This window comes from Neodiprion pinetum, chromosome 3 (genome assembly GCF_021155775.2).
Source record: "Neodiprion pinetum isolate iyNeoPine1 chromosome 3, iyNeoPine1.2, whole genome shotgun sequence".
NCBI lineage: Eukaryota > Metazoa > Arthropoda > Insecta > Hymenoptera > Diprionidae > Neodiprion > Neodiprion pinetum.
In genome coordinates, this window is record NC_060234.1 from 25,391,652 (window position 1) to 25,416,347 (window position 24,696).

At 39.8% G+C, this 24,696-nt stretch overlaps 1 protein-coding gene across 4 annotated transcripts in view; it reads left to right on the plus strand.

Moving 5' to 3' along the window:
* Positions 1-24,696, plus strand: part of LOC124213646 (TWiK family of potassium channels protein 7) — a 259,133-nt gene that overhangs the window by 175,867 nt on the left and 58,570 nt on the right. The gene's annotated exons all lie outside the window — the stretch shown is intronic.

Sequence of the window (24,696 nt, forward strand, 5' to 3'; positions counted from 1 at the left end):
CCAGAACGTACATACGTCGATGCATCGCCCCAAAGATTAATGGTGCATTATCCCCATAACTAATGGATCACGGAGCGAAAAGCATTCGACGACGAAACGACGACGGAACCCGTTGACCAATCAGGAAACATAAATTACCGAATGATCGATATTAACATCGCGTCAACGATTTGGGGATAACAGATCCACATGAAAAGTGGACGAATGAGTTGATGTAAAGTTTCAAAAGGAAAAAACAACGATTCAGGCATATTAAAATTTAGGCAACAAATTTACGACTCATTACGATCACTCATCGCATTAGTTTCAGCGTGGTTACAGTTAATTCGATATTATTGAGTGCTCGATGTTTTTATCGTTTCTTTTTGTCAACGCTTTTAATACATTCTGTTAAATTAAATTGTTAAACCAGTTTCGCAGCCCAGTATCAACGATCGTCCAACAATGTTCTTCGCTTTTTGCAACAATTCTTTTACAGCATGTAATGTTACAGGTGGTTAGAAGCTTTCATTCAATTATACAGCAAGAAAAATTAATCTTAATTGAAATAATTCACTTTGCAACAAAGAAAAAGTTTGAATCAATAAATCACCTGCCGATAGGAATAGTTCCAGCGATATTTATTTGCGTACAGCGTTCACAACTCAATATCCTATTAAAGTAATCACTATCGTTCAGTTTTTTTATTCTATTAAATCTTGTTAAAATCTCCGTATCAAGTATTTTCCATTCTCGTATTAGAGATTTATTTGTTATTTTACGACTAAGATTTTTCCTCTTAAAGAAACTACCATCGGCTTTCAAGAGGCGAAATGCTTCGTAGGAAAAGGAGAACATAGTACCAACACGATGCAGGTGCTTGGGGAAACCTGTTCACGACGTACCGCAACGTGTTGATGGTTTCAGTTGCGAAAGTGTAGCAGGAATAATGCAGGATGCGGAGGTATGAGAGGCTGAAAGCCTGACGAACATCATATCCCCGTGCAGAAGGGGAAACTTTGGGTGGACACCCGCTAACCGTGATCGCTAGTTCAAGTCCGAAACTTCGTTGGGAAGTTTGCCTGTCAATTTGGCAAAGTTACCCAGCCGTGTCAATGGAAAATGAAATTGTATCTATGATGGTGCGAGTTGTGAGTGAAGGTAGCTTGTGTGACGTTTCCGCAGAATTGTCGCCGTTCCATCGCTTTTCGTCATAAAATTACGTAACATAAATATCTCAAAAGTAACCGAATTATGCGATTCGATCAGATTTCTTTCATTCTTTGTCAGAATCAATTCATTCGAAGCACTTTCATCGTGAGTAACGTCCACAATTTTACTCGGTGAGATGTTTAGCGGTGCCTACAATATCTCAGAAACGATGTAAAGAAAAAATCGTACGTTTGGAGTGAACAAAATTAAATTTTAGTTTCAAACAATCGCCACTTTGTTAAAAAGGAAATTTAAATCGTGGCAAAGGGTAAGCTATACAAAAATCTTCTCTCCAATTTTCAATCAAACCGATATCATCCATTTTTGAGCTTTCATGGATACCGTAAAACATTTCGTACAAAATGGTGAACTTTAATTGTTGCGAATAAAATAGTTTCCGATTAATTGATTACAATAAAAAAAGATGTGAACAAAAATTGATCGTTTAATTCGATTGGAGTTTGCTTTATTCAAAAATATGTGGACCAAGCTTTGTTCACGTCTTTTTAAATAAAGCAAACTCCAGTCGAATTAAACGATCAATTATCGATGTTTAAATTCCCGAAATTCACCCCTTTTTAGCGGTCTACTCGTATATTATACCCCCTCAATAACGGCATTCCGTAAATCGATGGAAGCTTATTAGTTTGAGCAAACCAGTTTCGCCCGGCGGGAAACCTCGCCTGTTCTAAGCGACGATCTCAGTAGTATGGAAGGCTCTGATTTTGCGACTCGGTTATACAGCCTGAAAACCTAGGTTAGCTGAGACCTTGTCGAGTGAATATCATCACGAGACGCCTCGAGATCGTTGCAAAAAAAAAAACATCCTACTCAGCCTGTGAGTGGGAAAACTTATTATTCTGAATTATCTGGGCATTCATTTTCTTCGCAGAGGAGGAACAAATTGCCCTCAGGACTCGTTTCCCGACTTTATTATCAGCGTTGTTACCATCATTGCGATTTTCCATTTCAAGTATACCGCGTTACGTCCAATTTTCAGCTGCTAGGTTACTTACTGTCATTTCAACTCAAAAGTAAAGTACCAAACGTGAACCTTACCGATTTTCTTCATTCCATGATATGTTGCATGGTACATAAAAAACCGGATAAATATTTTTTTATCGTGCTAATTCGGCAGGTTACGGAGTCAAAGCCACCACCGTAGTTAAACCCCCCCCCCCCCCCCAAAAAATAAAGGATGCAACCTCTGCGGATAGAAACTCTAGGCAACTTATCGTCTCTTAATTGTAAATAATAATCATCTTTATATGATTTTTCGAAGTGAAACTTATGGCCAATTTTCAACTCTTAAGCGGCTTAATTAGCACTTCAAAAAATTGTCTCTAATGTTTTTCAATGCGTTACAATAAATGAAGAAGAAAAGAAGAATGAATCATTTCGTATAACAGATATTAACGTTGGAGATATTTTCCAAAAAAAATATCGATACAGATAAATGAATTCTAGATTATTGTTCTGATTTTCAAGGGGAAATGTTTCACCGGTTGTCAAACAGAACACACAGAAGTTCTTTCATACTTTGGTGTGTTTACGCAACGCGTAGACATTATACAGGATATTTCGATTTACACTCGGAGCTTCAACTCCTGGCCTGGACCTCAATCGGGATTTATGTAACAGGGTTGGCTGGACACTCGTAACGGAGTGCGGGGATCGAGAGGGAGGGAGAGAAAGAGAGAGAGGGTCCCGGCTCAACAAATTCGCGTCGCGGAGTCTGATGCCGGCATTACGTTCCCCCGAAACTCGGTGAGAATTGGCGCTGTGTTTGCCTCAAACGGCCCGCTACAGAGACAGTCGTTGCCATTCTGATTCGCAATCTAGTCGCGGCGCCGCGTCACGCCCACATCGCGTCCCGGGTATCGTTCAAGTAATAGCTGAAACTCCAGGAGCAAGATTATACAACCCCCTGAGATTCGAGATCGTTCTTCACGAGCCATTTCGAACTTTATCACGATCCATAAAAAGGCGCTATGGAATAGCGGCGTGTTCATCGATGTATCGAAATCAATTTACAACAGGCGCCGGAAATGTACAACCCACCGACCGATGTGGGTATTCAAATTTTTACTGATGGCGATTAAGCGTTATGCTGCAACACACCGAGGTTAAAATGACCCCACGGTATCTTCGCCGTACATTCTCTATTTTTTACTATTTTTTCATATTGCGGTCGCTAGACTTGAAAGAAGCGATTTGCTCACATCCTCCGTCTCTTTCACTACGCAGTTCAGGTCTATTATCGCTTTGTCGTCCAGAATAATTTTCTTTCCGTCTTCTCGCCTTCTCAGCACTGTTAAAATTGAAATATGTAATAAATTCGTTCATTAATTCAAAAAACGCAAAACTTTAGCACTTGGCTGCACCTCGTAATTCCTATAGGCGATGTTCGGTCCAAAGGATCGTTCATCAATCCATAGATTAGTCGTTGATCGCCTGCTTCAACGGTCCGTTCAATCCATTCCATAATTCAGACTGATCATTACGTCAAATCTCGCGAGAAACCAAATAATTCGAAGAATCAGAAAATTTTAGTGCTGATGTAGAGACATCAATTTTCACTGCATTAGCACAGATTTTTCAAGCACAGTCAAGAGGCTTGATTTTCAATGTAGCAAACCCATTAATCAAGCTTGGAAAATTATAATCGTTACAACAAATTGTCTTGCCATCTCTACATTGACATTAAAATTTTCTGGTCCAGCGAGTTTATTTGCTTCCGCGCATATATCGGTGAAAAATTTGTATTTAATATTGAAACAATCACTAATTCCGTCCGAGAACTTTTGAAAATATGAAGTAGAGTTCGAGCAAATTTCAACCACTTCGGTGGTTTAATTTTTTCAACCGTGACCAATCTCGCTAAAATGCTAAATCCGAACTTTGGATATTGGGAACTTTGATCCACCCCCGTGCCGTGAAATTCGTTGTTACGAACTACTGCAAGCCCCTGCACGGTGAATAATTGCCAACAGTTGCCAAAATTCCTTTTCCCAACGCAGCAATGCGCCACAAACCGCAGTCGAGCCAACATCAGCATTTTCAACTCTATTCATACTAATGATGCTCTGCACGATGAATTTGCGAATAATCGTTACAGCTAATTTGCAAATCATTTCAATCCTCTGCAGCTGAATGCGGTAAATTTAGTAGCAAGAAAATTCATCGGCAGAAAACACGTTGTACGTTTATACGTGTGAGGCACGTGGCTTTCAAGACGTAATAAAGCTCAGATATGACTGACCTTAATTTGCAATAACTTTATCTCTTACCAGCAGGCAAACTGTTTCGCATTTCCCTTTCCGCTACCGTTGGAGAAAAAAAAAAAACAAAAAACAACACAAAAGTGCGTATAATACTTACCACTTTCCACCGACCAAGAGCGAAACAGGGTGGAACCCTCGGTTCCACATCTTCCGTTATTTCTTGGTTTGTTTTTTTCTCTTAATCTAACTTTTATCTCCTTTTTTTGTTTCCTGCTTTCATTTCTTTGTTTCTTCTCATCTCGCACTATTCTCGCCCTCCTGTTAACCGGCTCCACTGACCCGACGGGGTTAAGAGAAAAGCTCAGACCGCAGGATTCAATTATTGACCCCCGGATCGCAGGGCCACGATGGTCTTAAATTGATTACAAGAGTTTACTTTCCTTGTCGGGAGTAATTATCGTTACACAAGTCCGACAGCTTCGTGGCAGTAAGTCTAGTATGTATGTATAATGTACCTTGCGGCTCGTTTTAACTTGGAATTTTCCAATTGTAATAATAAGAATAAGAATAATATAGTATCAAACCTGTGCCAGGACTTTGGTCGGAAAGTCATATTATAGTTGTTATCTGAAATTACACTGCGGTTATCGGGTGTTTCGGGTCAATGGTTTTCTAATACGGATCCCTGCAACGTCGATTAAGCTCTGTTGTAAATTGAAATTTCTTGCCAGCACGCAAAAGCCTCTCGCTTCTTACTCCCTGCTTTTTGCCGGATTTCACCCCGTAAGTGTAACCAAGTTCCTAAACCCGCATGCAGGCTGCCCTGCTGCACGATCTCGCTGAGTTGTTGGTGCTTTCGGTGCCTCCAATCAAGTGCTCAATTCAATTATACCGTACTTACAACGACCACCCGGCGTCATCCGAGACTTTGCCGGAAATTGAACTTGCCGAGTGAATTTCAATTCCTCGATCCTGCGTTTTTTCCGCGGTTTACCTGAACGCGGTTATTTTCGGAAGTGGTAATTAGGGCTTTGCAATTCCGAACAAGTTATCACTCGCTTCTTAATTCTTAATCACACAATTATTAAGATATTGTAATAACGCATTTGCAAGTGGTCCGAAAACAAGATTACCGCCATTAACATGTATAAACGTTGAGCCTAAATAACGCGAAGAAAATTCTTAATTACCGGTGTATTAATTAAGAAAGATCGAGTTGTTATGCAGGACTATGGAAGAGAGATCAAATTATAATTCAATTCTCAACTTAATCAACCGGTAATTACGCAACAATGGTAGGGGGTCTTTGAGCTTGAAAGCTTTACTGGTCGCATCTTTTGTTGCGGTTTAGAACGTACGTTATTGCTCTTGTAGATTTCGAACTAACTGGGAAATGAACTTTGATGTACCACAGGAATTCATGCTGGTAATTCGGATTCATCCTACCCTTGATCCACACAGGCAATTATAACTTTTATCGGTATATTTTCCTGTAACATTCATCTCATACCTGCTGGAATCTCTACCGTGAATTAATATCTTGAAAATTGCATATTTGTATAAACCACAGTAAAGTAAATATGTAACTCAGTAATTTCATTTGTACGAATTTTCATCTTCTTCTAGCTGATGAGATATATGTATTATCGATTCGTTGTATAAATTGAAAAATTTAGATCCTGATGATTTTAAAAATTATAAAAATTATACGGTATGCGATGGTCGGAAACCAAAACGAGAGAACCGTTGGTCTATTAAAAATTGAACCGATTCCTTTCGGTTCACGGTAATTATTCTAAACATACGCATCGGGACAACGAGTCGGAACGTAATTCAATCGCTTGTGAAAACAGACGAAGATTTTCTATGGTATGATGTATGATAACCAAAAGCAATCAGATTACTACGCTAAATTAAATTTTCACGCATGATGCCTTCTCCGTTCATTTGCAACGGTGGTTATTCCCGCATAATTCCCGTGAGATATACGCAGACGGAACTATAAGCTTTTGCCTACTCGTTGCCTCATGGCTTATATGCAAATTCAACGCTATGGAGTGTTTATTGCGACTGTGACGTCAAGTTACACTTCTTACCGTCGGTTCCATACCAACTTCCATTTACAGCCACTGTAATTCTGGTATAAAGTGCAGCCAGATCCCGTGAATTGTTCATTCTGATTTGGTAATTGATAGGTCGATGTGAAAAATGATCGCCGCTTCTGGAACGTCGATGTTGAAATTCTGGAGAATAGATTGATACGTAAAAGAAATTCAATTCACATCGATGATAGAAATTGTTATACCGATAATTCATATACGCTCCATTGGTCATTCATAGATGGACAAACATACGTTCAGAAAATCCGAAATAAAACCGAGCTTTCGTAATGCGTATTTTGAGAATTGAGTATGAAAGATTTTGCAGAGGAGGAAAACATAACCGTTGGAAAAACCATCCTTGTCCGGCCCATTTGGCAAGAGTCGGCTGAAAGCCTATTATCTTTTTATTTATTATGTTTTACGTAACTTTTACGGGAAGTGGTGGGCAAGGCGGGGAAAAATCGAAGGGTGATGTATGCTTTGGCAAATATACCTATATCTGGATTATACAACGATGAACAGACAATAATTATCAGGATTTATGTAGAAAGTTCGAATTCGGGGTAACGAAGCGTGTGATGCTGCGGTGATCGAAAAATGCAACGCTACTCACCGCAGTGAACTTAATTCAAACTAATTAGACAAGTCGATATCTTATGGAGATATCGATAATTTTCAGAAATTAACAAAGCTCCTTTTTTCTTCCATCGCGCTTCCCTGATACTGCAAAATTACGAACAGTCAGATAAATGTTTGAAATTTTTGCTTATTCTAATATACTGCACGCAAAATAAATTGCAATAAGTCGTGTACCGATGTGTCAATTTCCGCATGTGAAAATATGTGAAATATGAATTCCTGTAATTGGAAACTGTTTTACCAAGCGCGTATTTCCAATCTCCTCTAATTCACATTCTCTCGGGTCTTATTCTCGATATTTCACTTTCACGTCAGCTTATTATAACTAGCAAATAAATATTGATCACGCAGGTGTGGTAAAGAGATATAGCCGAAGCGATGCAATTTAATTTACAGCCCCGTTATTTCTTGCGAGCTTATTCTGTGTCACGTTATTGCGCAAAGATTGATTTTCACATTCGAATTTTTGTCGTACCCTTAACGTGGAAAAAAAAATAACCCGAGGTATTTCAAATGGGTGAGATTCTGATCCTTCTGACCATGAAAACCATTTTAGCACGTGGAACGGAATTGATTTTAAAAAATATTGAAACAAACACGTCTTTTGTCAAATAACGTATTTTTTCAAAGTACCTAAATGTCCAACCAAAAACGGATTCCTTTTAGAAATTAACGTGTTTCTAGTGCAAATGGTAAATGATACAGATCTGAAACTTGCAGATTATTTGCATCTTGATACGTTCATATTATATAATTAGAAAACTATAACTAGAAGAAATCAAAATCGCAGAAAGATCGTAATTTTAGTCCGGGTTATTAAATGTAGTTTCTTCGAATACTCATAAACTAGGTTTCAATTCTTCAAAAGTCTGACGCAATAAATCAATCGTGCCAAGATATCGCGGATAATGGAGAGCGCGTTTTCATCGAGTGCCGCCACACCCTCTTATCAGTAACTGATATTATGCCATTCTAAGAGATACGGGGGATATTATTTACGATGATCCGCACGTCGGAAGTTCTTTCGCGAAGCTTGGCGATAAATGGCCAATAACTTTGATCCTTGCAGTTTTGGCGAAAGGTCAGAAACCTCAACAATAGATAGGCTTCATGGGTTCTAGGTGACCAAAATTCTTCCAACTCCTCAAATCGACTTACCGCGCATACCCAGAGGCGGGAAATTTGAAAAGTGTGTAGGTAAAATGAGCAGTAGGATTACATACTTTGGAGTTTGGAAAAATTTTGGTGGTCTACAACACGCCTATAGAACTATAGACTGCGAAATGAAACTATGTAGATAAAAGTTGACGTATAAATGAAATTATTGCAAATGTTTCGCACAGCGATAACCAGGCAATGATAAAGGCACCGGAAGACGGGAACCGTGATCGCGGATATCAAATACCGACTCTTACCACACCGACGATTCTTCTCCAATCCCAAAGTACCGGCCATTAGTCTTTACCCCGCTGCCGTGAAATACAGCGCATTATATGTATAGCCATCATCCCCCCATCGCGTTACTATAGAGTAACGGTTGCTCCTTGATTTCGGTTACGGGTCGGTATCAGAATACATCCCTCAAACAATATCAGAACAGCTTCTTGAAAGAAAAATTCTCGACATTTATCAGAGCGTAGCGGGTGTCTTTTTTTTTTCTTCTTATTTCTATTTTAATTTTTATTCCTGGTAGCGAGATTTGTCGGCGTTACGATGATGAAAGAAGAAAAAATAGAAGAAAAGTTGAAAGACGAGAATGAAATTCCATGCTTTATTCACGATTTTTTATCTTTTTTTCCTTTTTTCTTTTTTCTTATAAAACATAATTCGTTCTAGATTCTACGTCGGATTACTTTACTTAAAGCACAATCGTAAAAAGCTGGGATTTCTCTTCCATGCCTCGGCGATAGTGAGAAAAAATAACGAGAATGAAGACTCACACACGAATCGCGACATCGCAGCAAACCTTGAAGCGAACACTTCAGCACTCCGTTTGCTTCTCCCCGGATTTTTTGGGATGGAAATATTACAGTCTTGTATATTCATTAATCGCCGTACTATGTATTTGAGACAAGCATTGTTATCGAGCACATTGCGTAGTAGACGGTAAACGAAGCCCCTTTATGTTCTTCCATTGTGTATACTGCTTTGTGAAAAAAAATTCATGCACAATATTATTACTTACTGGAATATTGACTTGGATGTGAAATTTTTTACGTATACGAGTATGTTTGAGTCAATTGAATTTAAAACAAAAATCAAATCATACGATTTCAAATAAAACTATTGAGATTGCTTTCAAAACATCCTTTACAGATCATGTTTCGTACATACATGGAATCCCTTCTACGTTGATAATGATGTACTGAAATTCACACACTCTTGGGATCAACTTGAAATTTGTATAGTATGTGTTATTCCAACGGTCAAAATGTCAAACAGTCAATTCTACGTCAAATTTTGCGAATGTCATTACGTTCAACCATAATATCGACAGAATTTCGATTTGAACATCTGCTTTATTGAATTGCATTATATTTCGAAATACGGGTTACTTACATACCGAAGAATTCATTTTGTCGAATTTATTCCAAAATATCAAAAAATATTTTATCACAACGAACAAACGATAATTCATTAATGTAGCGACAAAAAAAAAAATTCCAAAATAAAAAAAGACGACCAACTGTGTTCTTTCAATAGTGACAAAATTTATTTTGGTCGAAGCCTGTGAGAAATTAATTAAAAGAAAGTATACCTTTTCCACGAAAACATAATTATACGTGATTAAATGAGTTCCATTTATGGCATGAATGGAAAAACATTTGTTTCAACGATTGAAATATTTATTCGGTGATTTGGTGAGCTTTTTTCATAACTTTAATCAATGCGTATTTCGTAATCGACAAGTCAGAGTTTCAGATCCGTCGAAAAGGAAACGAGTCACATTCAACCAGAAACATGTAATCATTAATATTTTTGAGAGTCGGATCTTTTTGCTCATCTACTGGCGTTGAGTGGCAAACTTCACAGAAAACTCTTGGTTTAAGATGCTTCCCATCCAACTGTGATCCCCGGACAAGCCGTAACCGCGTGTTATTACCGTAAACTCGACGGTTTCAACTCCATCAGCATCGAAACGAGAGCGTGTGAGGCTTCGAGTGGTCAACTTTAGAATCGAAATTGGAAATTCGGATCTCTTGTCACATTCGTGGGTCCAGTCGGGGCGATGTCGACACAACCACACCTGAGCCTTGAGGGACATTTTAGCGATTCTACTTGACGCATTTGACGGTCCGCAGAGGCGTGTTGCGTAGGATGAATGAGGGTAAGGCGCTTTCATGACCTCCGTTATGCTGCTTCGGGTTTTCCGCGTCAATATCGAAGGGCACACATTCGCCTGCACTTTCGCCTTAAGTTCCTCGCGGTAAAGGGGGAGAAAAATTGACTGGTACAAAAATGTCACGTTTCAACCTTGTTCCGTTCGAGCCAACTTGATATGTGGGCATGAAAGCTGCTTTGAAAAGAAGATTTATGGAAATTGCCGCTGGTAGGTTACTGAAATCGTCGACATTTCGATCTACCGATCGCTTTCGTCTTGCATGCTTTTACAACAATGTATAAATTCGTTTTGGTCAGTTATTCAATGATAATGATTCGGCTTAACGTACCACCGCTGACTAAGTCGGTGCAAATCGAATGAAAAAAATTCATAAGTCCTGCGAACAAGAGCTTTAGAAACACTACGTGATTTTTTCGCGCAATTTAAACTCCGCCAAGATGTATGAGATAATCGCTGGCGTCAATCGATTACATTACTTTTGAAAAATTTCACAACTTTATACAGAACAAATACTTATAAATCTGGCGTATTAGGTGCCACGTCTAATGGTATTGGAATATCAAATTTTTGCACCTGCGAAGAACTTTCCTTCAACGTCTTACAAGTTTTAAAACGTTTCAATATAAATTCATGACGTCGATCCGATCAATCGCAGGTGAAATGAATTTTACTGAAATTCATCCGAAACAAAATCCTCAACATTTCCCGGTCCACGTGTCGCATACATCTAATTCCGGGCAAATTCACCTCTCGTGTGCCGGAATTTCCTCCTCCTCTATAGATCAGAGTCGCATATCGCATTCAGCGAGGAACCGTTCCGCTTACTTCTTCATGAAAAAACTCTGAAATAATTCATCTTGATACAGTTATTTCAGCAGCGAAACGTGAACGCGTCAGAAACTTCATATTTGTCCGCATCCTCGCGACCGGTCACAAAGATCTTCATTATCAATTATTGTCGCTGCTCGCAAGCGACTCGAGCCAATGTTTGGCCGGAGTTAAATATTCCACGAGTTACACCAATTCGCAGTTACATCATAGTCCATAGTTGGTTTTCAAGTTTCAAGAGATTGTCCCGGTATGTATGCACATTATACAGTCGTATAAAACGTGTACCCCGACTTACGTTTCTTCGACTTACGCAGTCAATGCCGGAACGACCCAAGGCGTAACTTTGGCGTATTACTGTATACGATAATCCTCAAGAGAGCTGAATCCCGGTGTTCTGACCCGTCTTAATAAAATATTAGGACTACGCTTTGGCCGTAAAAATATACACGTACTCTTACAGAAATCCTTTTCTACCCTAAGATTTGTCTTCCGATTCGGTTGACTGACGTGGTGCATCGAGCTAAGCGACGCATTCAGGGTTCGAATACTGGCTTCACGCCTCCATAAATCAACGAATTCAATGCCTCTTTCAAGTGTCAATCGAGACTTTGTTCCGAGGTAGCAGTCTGACAATGACGGGTTCGTCATGCATGCTGGGAAAGGCTGGTTTGGAAACTGAAAGTTCCGTGGACCTGGGGAGTGCCTTGCAGATATCAACAGCTGAGGAAACAACACTGGAGTTGAGAGAAGCTGGAAACCGCTCCCGAAAAACCTCATTCATCGGTGAATTGAGGAGGAATCTGGATTTCAGAAGTTTGAATCACAGACAAAAACCGTTTATAAAATTTTCAGGAATGTTGTTTACGCCAGTGATAAGGAACACGGAGGAAACAACGGATTTTGAACAGTTTAACATGACACAAGCTGAGATATCAACAATTTGGGAAAAAGTTTTATGATCGGAATGGGAAAATATCTTTAGGCTTGGCGTTTCATATCCGATTTGAATGTCTTTGCGATCGTTTCGTTTATCACATAGATCTCCAGAAATCAGCAGAAAATTTTATACGAACAGTTATATCCAAAGTAAATATTAACAGATTTGTGCAAATACAGCACAACAGATATTCGTCCATAATTACATTTGTGCCTTATGATTACATATTGCGTAGGAGTATTTTCACTTCTTTATTTTTGGTGGTTTCGAGTGATTTTGTTCTCAGCGAGTAATACGAGCTCAACAACATGAGAACCGGACAAAAAACACCCGAGCTTAAACACTTTGAACATTCTGTGAAGGAGGTTCGATTTCGGTGAGACTGACGAGCACTCGCGATTCGTGACGTCTTACGTTTAATAAAATTGCACGATGCAGCGAGGAATGCGATGGAATGAACGTGCCAAATCCAAGTAAGAAATTGCCAAGCTGTTGATCAAAATCCGAGGATTTGGAATCGAAGAAGAGTCGTTCAAAATACTCCCGGCGCAATAAAGGAACGGATCTAGATGATCACTGAGCTGTATACGCGGGTCTAATGAGTGCTTGAAGAATAATCGTTAGTTATCTCGGTTCAAATCTCAAACGAGTAGACAATTATCCGCAGTATACGAGGGATGACTGGAGGGATTATTGATTCGAGGGTCGATCGATTCGGGTGAACCTCGAGAGGTTATGATTTTCACGTAATTCGGAGAAAAAAGTCTGGTAGTAAAAACTCGACTCGGATTTTCGAGTGACCTCAATTAACGGTCGGACTCCGGCTCTCCAACTTTGCACATGCGCGGAAAGAAGTTGGCCGACAATTGGCAAATTCGAAAGTTCAACCTGACCATAGAGAGTATAACGAAATTACAATATAATGATGTAATACTATTCGCTAAGAAGCTTTGCATATGAACGCACTAAATTCCTGCAACCCGACTGAGGAAACTTTGAGGAAACTTCCGCTCTCCGAAGCATGCTCCTAGTTCACCGGTCCGTCTAATAGTCTTACCCACACATCTATAGACAGTAGAGCCATCCTCTCTACGAACAGACTTTGTAGGTTTTGCACAATACCGGCTCCAAGATGTGAGCTTTATATACGAAAGCAGTGTTTCCTCTCTCGATCTGAAATAGCGTTGAATTACTTCAAGGAACAACGTCGATTAGAGAGAATTGTTCAGTACGATTGCACAGCGCTCTTGTTTCATAGAGTTATAACCAGAGGTTTTTTTCTTTACGAACACCTGGTGCAGTGAGAAAATTCCATGCTTTACTCCCACAGTAATCAGTATTTCTCACAAGGAGAGATCATGCCACTTCAACATCTTTGTCGTACGATTTCAATAAAAAAAATGTTGGCACATTCGTGGGCCAAAATAATGAAACTGGTGTTTAGGCGTTTTACTGATTGGACATTTCCGAGAGAGGAAAAAAATTTTGAAATCTTGTTTATTGTCAATATATCGTAGTAAAAAAGACACCATTTTCCTGAAAATTTTTCAGACAATTCTGGTATTTTCTTTTTTATATACCTGATATTTTTCAAATATTCTACATCCAAGGTAACCTAGCTATTCAATGAAATATGACTACAAGCTACAAAACTTGACCTATATACTGAGAAATTTTCATTTCATAGTAATGTAACTCGAAATGAAAATGGAATATTATTGTTATTCAGGTAACTCTGTCCAATATCGATTTCCACATGATAGAAGTAGACAAAATGTTGTTGTTCAAGGAGTTGAAAAAACAACCAATATGTTTTGAGGGAAAATTCTCTGAAAAATGAGATTTTTTCCAGATCGTTTTGAAAATAAGTTTGGGAAAAAAAAAATTTTCTTGCCTGCAAATGCGCATTTGATAAAGCACTGAAACACGTGTGTCTCTATTTTGGCTCAAGAGTGTCTAAATAATTTTTTGTCAAAATCGGCGAGTCCCTTTGTCGGCATGACTCGCAACGTCGCTTCGGCTTTCTTGGAATGATCCCCTTTAATATCGACGTCAGTTTCCCTCGAGTCGATAATACTATTAACCTTTATCTAATAATTAATCAGAGTTGTAATTAAAATTGTCAAGTCAGCTCGCGACAGCTCGGGCGCAAACTTTTGGTCCCGCATAAAGGCTGCGGTGCGTGAAACGCGCTCAACGATTGTGCGATAATCATCGTTGGACGAAATCGCAGATTAACGGCCTGACGCATTTATAGAGACTCTGATTAATCGCTATTCACCGGAAAATTTTCCATACCCATCAAACACGCCATGTAACTTCGCTGCTTTGCTGATGCTGGCAATTTGTTATCGAACTACACTATACGTTTTACTGTCAGAGTACGTGTCGTTGGTTCTGTGTACCTATAATGTATGCCACGCGGTGACAATCGAGTTGAGCAAAATCGCTCAGCTGTCAACAACCGAGTATAACGAAAGCTCAACTTTCGACAGCCCCGTTCAATATATTATATACAATTTTCCGCGAACACAGTTTCCTAGAAAATTTTCAAATTATTTCATCAAGCGTAACGATGTGTTTGGTGTCCCATTTTCAGGCACGACCAGAGTAACTCGGATTATATGATATTGCATTTCTACGATAATTGGAATATCTGTAATCGAACCAATCTGAGCTACCGAGGACTTGGAATACGACCATCCGGTGATGCTTATCACGAACAAGCGGCTTTAGGCTAACCGTAAGCCAGCCCTCGAACTTCCCGTACTCGCACTGCAGATTCAAAGTGCGCAGAAAAAAATATTCATATCCAATTCGAATTTCGAAAAAAAAATTTAGACTTGTGATTAACGGTTTGAAAGTCCTCAGATACCAGATGTATTATATGAAAATACGTTGATTTCAAAAATTTTCAATCCCCTTAATAGATCCACCGTTTCAAATTTGGGAAATCTAACCTTGGATTCGTCGTCGGTGACCCAACAACCTCTGCCTACTAATTTCTACCAAAATCCAAATAGTTTTAGATTTTTTCTACCATATTGTATTCGCTATTTTGGATTTTGCATATAATTCAAAAAGCACTCGACCGAGCAAAACCAAAATTTAATCAGTTCTAAGTTTCGGAAAGCCGCATCGATTGAGACCCATATATAAATACATACATACACACAGGCCTCCATCCGAAAATGATCCGAGATGATTCTCTGTACGTTGAAACGTCGAGAACTAGTAAAAACTCGACTTTTCATTTTCGGGGTGCTTACAAGAACTTTTTTTTCTTTTTTTTTCTGAAAACATAGAAACGCGAAGTTATAAAGCTGAACTTTTTTCTTCATCCGGCTGGTTCAAACCTTTTAAATGCGTGAATTACACTCAAGGTTCAGGGTTGAAAAATCTTTCTCTCTCGGTTTCGTTCACGAAGCGTTCCGGGGTGGTTGTAGCTGCAGTTATAGTTGGTTGTTAATTGTTGTTGCGGACGGTGAGGGGCCTCCTCGACGAAGCACATATTCAACAGGAAGTATCATCACCCTCCGGCTGATAACCTCGGCCAAGGCAACGGAGCCCAGGTATTTTACCCCGAATGAAACTCCTGAGTGACATTCCAGAACGTGAACAAGATCCCGGAGGTATACCTCGCGGTTGTGCGCAGGGTGGAAGGCATTAGCAAATGAAGATGGGGGAGGGGGTGGTATACACACAGCGCCTCATCAACGCGTAATTACATCGCAGCTTTTATTTATATCCCAAATCTTGTCGTTCCAGCAATACTGCGTGAAACATTGTTCTGCGCCATTACCACAGGTGAAAAGCGTAGGTGTTACCCCAAGCCGTGTGTTTCACCCTGCTGCAGGGGTCGAAACGTGTTGTCAGAGAATAATTCATCAGTTTATTACGTCTGGATGGCAATAGACGTCAAACTTGACCCGACAAATTGGATACTATACCGCATTAGGATACTTTGCACACACGCTCGTGTGGGCGAATATCATTAACTCAACCACCGAATGAATCGTAGCCTCGTGATAATACAGAAATATTCACGACTGAGAATGGATCAATTATTTTTTGGTGGTACACTGGTTCATTCTTGGAGAAAGTGTTTTGACGTGGTATGGGTTGGTCTTAATTCAACGAAAGGGTATTCAAGGCTTGAGCATTTGTAAATTGACAACGTACTATTGGAAAACTAATATATTCGTGAAAACTTGACGGAAAGTTTCTCATTTCGAATCCTCCACAATGAGGTAGCTAATTTCGGTGGTAAATCTACTCGCAGCTTGTGATTTTGTAACTTACTAATATTTCGAACTCTTATCTACCAACGTCGTTTTAGTTTTGTTCACCATTATTGGTAGAAGTAATATTACCGTAGATTTTTTATATGAGTTTTTATTTTTCTCATCACCCATCGATCCTTCACCTAGATACGCCAACAATACTGTTGGTTCATGGTTTTCCACCAAGTAATGACCCATTTCTAACACCCAAATGTTGGTAAATATTACTCGGCTTGGGTTCAACGGAATGTGGATAATCTTTGTCTCTCAAGCCCGGTGAACTCGTAACTCAAGTTTGCTTTTGTAACTCGGTATTGATGACGATCAATCACAGTTCACCACCGAGTAAAATCCGCAAGATGTATCTAATACCCACTGTGTACCGTATTCGCAAGCCGATAATGTGGATGCGGTAAGATCCGCAAGTAGAACGGAGTGGGCGCCGTCGAAGGTGGCTGCAAAGGCTCTTTTGGAAAACACTTGCATGTTTATTTATGCGCCAGTACGCAAAACCGATCGGAAATCCGAGCCATTGATCCTCCGGCATCACAACCGTAAGCGGTGAGCTTTCGTTCTAGATTTGTTACGTCGCTTCGCAAAAACTGTAGCCGTTTAGAGAGTGTCGGAGCGCAAGACTCCCAAAGACTTTCGCGGCGTTCGAGAGGCAAAATATGCTCGAATTATACTTCCGACATTAGGTGCTCGACCAGTCGCGATTTAATCCAGCTCCGTGGCATTGTCCATTATCGTTTAAATCTCACGCGGTGGGTTCGAGGGTGGGAGTTATGAGGAGTTTTCTCAAGTAACCATAAACGAATGGACTCAATTTCGAGCACCAGAAATTTTCCATTAGCCAAACAACATTTCCCTCTCGGCGGAGACGTTTTTCACAAATTACTTTATAGCCCCGTCGGTATACGGGCAAAAAGTTTTCCGAGGGTCGACTGCTAACTGAAGAAAGAGTATTAGCTGTGCCCTCCGAGAAGCAGAACGAGGACACGGCTTTGTCCGCTTGAGGTATTTTTTAACGCTGACTGGATTTAAAAATGCTACTCCGTCAGTAAGGAGGAATTACATGATGAGTTTTCCTATCGTCTGGATGATTTTTCATAGCCTGAAATTACCGACCATAGTTTTGCGATTCCTGCATCGAGTAAAACGCCATTCATACTCAGGGTAATTGATACCGAATTAAACGTAGATGTGCTTGGGAGGGCACATATTCCAAAATTTTGCTAGCCGGTATAAAGTTTCAGGTTCCCCTGATTACCTCGTTAGACAAGTTGTAATTACTACGGGATTCGTAATTATAGTAATTCTGAACAGTGATTGCGTATCTCTTAAGCGCCACAAAGCTCTGACAAAGCGACTGGTTGATTAGTTGAAAAGTTATTCGAGAGATTCGTGATACTTCATCCAATTTCGCGAATTAGAGTGAGTGGCAGACACCGAGAAAAAATGGGGAAAAAAACGGGGAAGGAGGAAAAGAGAAAGAGACGTCGAACTAAGGGGAGACAAGCCTCTCAAATCTACGCGAAAGAAGAAAAAAACTCCAAGACAGACGGGAAGAGGAAGGCTGCTGTAATGTGTTGGAGGAAGCAGGAATCCCCAGCTGGTTGACTTCTGTAAATTACAACGCAGGGCAATAAGTCGGAAGATCACTCGCGGACTCCGTCTGCGTAGCTTCGTCTTGCCTCTTGACTTTGGAAGTATTCGCTAATTGGGCACGTCTGAACTTGTATGTACGCACAGTTCCACCCTTTCGGTATTTCAAGGAGGTACGCATGCGAGAAGACGGCTTGAAAAGTGGATGAATTTGAAAAATTTGTAGCTCGACAACCAATTATTCAATTCGACTGCAGTTTTTCTATCTTCAAAAGTACGCAAATCGAGCTTGCTTTCCAATTTTTCTTTTTATTTAATCGGAATCGAGCAATAGAAATCATTGTTATTTACTTAATAACCATTTCGCTCTGTGATACATGTTATGTCTTGCGATGTTCAAAGATATGGGGAAAATGACTGAAACTGCTTTACTTCAGAAATGGTATTTTCTTGGATAGTTCAATTTCTCTGCGACGATTCCACTCGGTTTAATTATCACATTTTTTTATGTTTACGGGAATAGAAAAAAATTTGAAAGTACTCACGCAGATGTGAATATACACGGATCGGAACAAGCGGATCGTTGAAGCGGGGTGGAAAAGTAAAGAAATGTGAGAAGAGGAAGGAAGCGAGGGAAAGATCGCAGTCTGTGGCTGGCGTTGGTCGAGGGGGACCAGATTTAGGGGATACTCAACAAATTTCACCTTTTCTCCGAGCTAAACAAACTGTCTAATGCCACAAGTCAACGAACGTTCCCATTTCGCCAGAAAGGGTCGCGTAATTTATTGAAAAGTGAAACTCCGAGATACAACCCCACAGAGAATAAAACCCACGGTCATCCTGACGCTTCTTCTTTAATCTCCTTTTCTCGGCGTGGGCTAGAAAAATCTACCAAGCCAAGCCCATTTTACCCAACGCCAAAATTGAAAAGTTTTCATTCGAGATACGTGAATATTTCGGGGATTCAAACCCCTGAATTATCTGATTATTGAATCAAATGAATCATTGATCGCGTTAAAAAAGCAGTTTTTTTTTAGTAAAACATCTTTCTAAAACATACAAAAATTGAAATATCGATTAAACTCAAATTCGAAACATAAAATCTGATGTCGATACTTCATTTCAAATCAGTGCCAAATGATTAAGAGGCTAATAAATTTGTTCGATTTTAGTAGATAAAATTCAATAATTTCGCAAAGTTTCTTCTTTAAATTTTCAAAAATCGTCCAAGTAGGCGAAATATTTCTCCCCGACGGAATTTAGCATCGTTTTACACTGTTTATTTTTTTTTCGTTCGCATTTTCCACGTGAACTAACAATGCATGCGATTTATTCCAAACCACGCACATCTGATTAAGCACCCATTCTGTAAAAATATTCACACATGTTTTTCCTCTGCATATAAAACCACGACTCGGAAATTTAGAGCACCTGACGAATTTATTACGGAGTCATTTTTTTCCCTCCCTCAATATCTCGTCGTGGTTTCAACACTCATATGTTACTCTGAAATTGAACGGGATGCCAATCAAGTCTCGAAACAAAAAGTACAAAACGTTCCTTTCGTCAATATTCTTCATTCTCAAATTGACTTCTGTGCTCACAGAGTGTATATTTTGAATTTGCAGATCAATTACCATTCTTTCGTGAAATTTTCGTGTACAATGTAAAAAGTATACTGCACAGATCTCTTACAATCAGTTAAGTATCAGACCAAAACCAAAAACACTATATTTTTCACCAAAAGTTCTACTCAGAGCAAAATTATACTCCAATTTGAAATTGAGTGGTTTCAAAGTTGTTGCATTGCCTTTTCTCAATATGGACTCCTGGGATTTTTTATTTCCAAGTGCAGTAAGCATCGCGAAATGATAGTTGAAAAAAAAAAGAAGGAAAACACAGATACAAGGTGTCAAAAGTAGCGTGAAAAAATTGGTAACTGCGTAAACCGTGCGCATCGATGAACCGAGTACAAAGTCAATGAATCGTAGATTGAAACACAGCGGAAGACTGTGAAGAAGATAACCCGCTAAATGGTTTGAATTTCAAAAGATAGGGAGTCAAAACGAGTGACTTACGTTTCTTGGGGCATTGTGGTACCTCGTACGAGCCTAGAAAATCCTGTTCAACACACGGGGTGTATGTTGGGGGAGGACGAGGTGGAAGAGATTCTCTCCCCCTTGATCTTATCATCGTCCTTAGCGCCGAGGAATACGACAAGTCTATGTATAATATACACGTCTGCACATGGGTAAACGGGTGGAGTAAATAGACGGATACACAGAAGAAACACGCGTGCGCACATTTGAGCGCAGCAAAGCAGGCGAGAATTATTTTGCCGTAGGCTTTGAGCTCCACTCGTTCGGCAAACGCCGTCAAGCACATAGAGAGAGAAGGAAAGAGAGAGAGAAAGAGAGAGAGAAAGCTGCGAAGTTAGTTGAACAGCTGTGGCGAATGTATCGCCTATTATTTGTTTCGGTAGTTCCATCCACCCAGGCAGCCAGCCAACCAGCCAGCACACAGATGCGAAATACCCGCACAGCGGAGGAAATACTTCCCAGCCACAGTTTAGCCGAAAATTAACTCGAATCTCAACTGCTTGGGCAATTCGATTTGTTACCGGTAACGTAACATAACTATTAGAAGCGATGGCTGGGTCGAGGTGAGTAAGGGAGGGAGGGAGGGCGCGCACCCCCGATTTCACCCCTCGACCTCATCTGTCTCTCTCTCTCTCTCTTTCTCTCGTTCTCTCTCTCTCTATCACCCTTCTGTTCAACAGCTAGCTCTCTACAAATTATACCCGATATGCAAGGAATTTCCTATTTAATTATCCGTCTGAACGACTGCAGTGACCGTTTGAGTCTTATGGGAGTTTGTTCCGTTAGCTATCTCCTGTCATTCTGCGAATGCGTCATCCAAAATTTTACCGTCAAACGTGACTTCATTGTTCATTACAACGTAAATTTTTTATGAAGTTGCGATTGTTTGCGAAGCTTATCAGGATAATTATGATGAGGAACAGCAGAGATCGCAAATGTACCAACAAGCGATGAAAGAACATTGAAACATGCTTGAGAGAATTATTAAGTATTGTTTTTCTTGCAAAAAATCGTCTAGAAAATGTGTGTGGAAGTGAAAAGAAAAATGTTGGGAAATTCGCAAGTCGACTCGTAAAAATTTTGATGCAAGAGAATTTGCTTGATCAAATGAAAAAAGACAAGGGAAAACGGTGAAACAAATCCAGTAGCCGAGGATCTCGGCAGAATTCATCTCGTTTGCCTAGTAAAAACAGCTTTTAATAATTATCCCACTGTGACAGTTTTACAGGGGTAGGTAAGCCTGCACGACGAAAGTATAATTTCAAAGACAGCTGGTATAATAACGTAAGCCAAGTCCTGTAATACACCGAGGATTACACATAATTTCGGAAAATGTCCAACCGTCTGTTGAAGCTTCAGGAAGAGGTGGGCAGAAAGAGGCAGAAGGTTTAATTACGGTTATTATTATCATTCACATTCGCATTCAGAGTCGAATTCATTCGTTTTACCTCGTTTTACATCTCGCTAATACAGTCTGCGCACCACGGAAGAATATCCACCCCACACCCTCGAGTCACAGTTTGAGGTTCATTTCAGAGACCAGCGAGCGGAGCGATAGAGACAAAAAGAAAAGCACACAGAGGAGTGGAACAAGGGACCGGAGGGACGGAAAAGAGCCGAAGAGGAAAGAGGAAAGAGGACTGGAGGGATGTTTGTTGCGGTCTAGGTTGCCCCAGTTTCTCAATACGAGTCGCGAACAACTTCTGGTCAGTGTGGTGAAAAAAAGTTGGCAGAATGGGGGGGGGGAGGAAGCGAGATGAGAAAGAAAAGGTCCCCGTCTCGAAGCCCTTCGTTCGCTTAATCGATTTCCCTCGCACATCCCCTTCGGCGAAAAGTCTTAGGCTACTTCGAACGGAACTCTGGCGACACTCTGCGCATGACGTCTTCGAAATTCTAATTCAAACATCATTCGGATTGTATGTATACGGATTTGAAATCGGCCTGCAACCCTGCCGACTCGAGTGGCTGATCCACTCGGCGAGGCTGCGAGGTTGACGAGTAAAACGAGATCTCATCTCATACGCTATGCATTTATGGGCGACAGGTGGCGGCCCCTATTCCAAAAAGTTGTTCGATCTGCGTTCGAATAAAAATGGAACGATGCCTCCGCGGAACTTGGCTCGAATGATGCGTATGTTTTGACATCGCGTCGCGGCGTTCGGGGGAGGAATATCATGCGTAGAGGGGATGTATATCCGGTTATTTTCGAGAAATTTTACGCAGGCAATTCAACAGTGCACTCAAGAGGAAAGTTCAATCTATTCAAACGACGTTTGGTTGAATCGAACAAATTTTAGCATTGCTACACAGTCGAACAAATATACGTTAAAGATTCTCAACATTTTTTGCTTTGCTTAGAAGAGGAAGAAGACTTACGCGAATCAAAGAAATTATTACTTCACCTTGCAATCAGCCGACACCATGTTTGATATCATTTTTAATTTTCTTATACTCCAGAACAGTTTTCACACGGAGTTGAACACACAATGTTTGCGTCACCCAAATATTTTTATACTGTAACATGCTGTTGGACAAACTAATTCGAAAAAGTTATTGAAATTTTTTGCTGAGTTAGGGTAAATCCGTCTGGATTTATGCAATTCAGGTTATATACTTTAACCATATGTCTCATTGTCACTATTTGCTAACTCCTAGTAACTCTTCAACCAATCATTGACCATACTCAGGAATGAAAGATATATTTGAATACAAGCTTACGAGGAAATTTACTTGCTTAAAAAAAAAAAAAATTTACCGAGTTAAAGTAAATTTCGATTATATGGAAGAAAAATTTTCCCATTTAGGACACGTGAAGTATTCAATAAGTTGATATTTAACTAAAATCGTTTTGTTTCAAACGAATTCAGAAAAATATGTTTATTTTAGCTGCATGAACTGAATAAACATGTTCGACAAAATAAATCTGTGTGCAGACTGAAAACCTTTCGAATCATTGATTCATCTCGACTCGGTTGACCAAACGATTTTTCGAAACTCGACGCAACCTTGGTTGCAGACTGTGCCTGAAATTTAAATTCTAAAAACGAAATCACCGAGGACACTCCGTTGTTTGTCCATCATACGCGGGTAGCGAGCAGCCACTCAAACCTTCGTCAGGGTCTTAAAGTGGAAGTGAGTGGAGCGCGAATTAGAATACGAGATTACGAGGGGTGAATTTTTCAGCAAAAACAACAACAGAAGTAAAATGAAGCTTTGCGATCGTCGCGAGCCGGGAAATAAATTCAGTTGAAATTCGTGAAGAGCTGAAGCTCCACTTGCATGTTTCATCCTGTTTATACTAGTATGCAACTATCCCGTTGGGAATAACAATTGCATTTTTCTTTCCTCCTGCACTGTTTATTTCCCATGCAGTAGTCTTCACCTACCTGTGAACTGCGTCAAGCACAACCCGATCTCCAGGCACGCTGAAAAACATAAACAAAAAGAAATAAAATAAACAAAAAAAAAGAAAAGAAAACACCAATTCGTGTAGTCACCCTAGATAAGGACGTATACAGTTTTCATGCGGCGATATTATTGAAAGAATGTAAATTCGAAAAATTGGTGATTTCGAAAAATTAACGACATATTATTCTAGCGCACCCTGCCGGGAAGAAATTATGTTTTCATACCATGCATGATCGCAATTCCCGGAATCTGAAAGCTCGCGGCGAAGCTCACAAATTTCACTCGCTGGTTTTCGTGTCTATCGGTGAATTTCAACCTTTGAACAGATGAATCTAGTTCTAATTAACTGACCTCAATTTCAGCGACCGTTCGACAGTCGATATTTGAAATGGTTCAGTCATTTTTTCATTCATATTAATGTTTGGATGAAAAAACACGTTTTTCGTATTAAGAAAGTTACGTTTTATCGATGTATACTATTCTCTGAAGGTAAAAATGACTAAAAAAATGACGAAGAAACTCTCCACTTTACACAATCTGCTTTTGAAATTCATTCCAATTATTATCGAGTGTGTCATGTATTTGCAGAAAAATATTTATTCGATTTTCCATGTGTCGACACAATTTGAAATCTGTATTTACCTGCTCGTTCGACTTACGCCTTTGCACTCGCCTGAATAAAATCTATTTCATGTAATTCGAGCGCAAATATTTACCGGATATTCAGTGTTGGATAATTTTCGGGTTTACACTAATCCGAGAAAATGTTCCCAGAGGGGCGTAGAATCGTTACAACTGGGATATTTTTATTTTCACAAATGCGGAAAGCCTGCACTTTGTTCAGTGTCGAGGGCAATATAGAGTAACGGAATGTTTGAGGATCACAACTATCAATTAAGGTAATGAATCAGAAATATACATATAATTTGGCACAAAGAATCCAACGCCTATGTTTGCCCCGTTGATTTTTATACGTCATATAAATACGAAAAACTAAACTAGCGGTACGAAAAGCTTTGTCGAAGTTTCGAAAA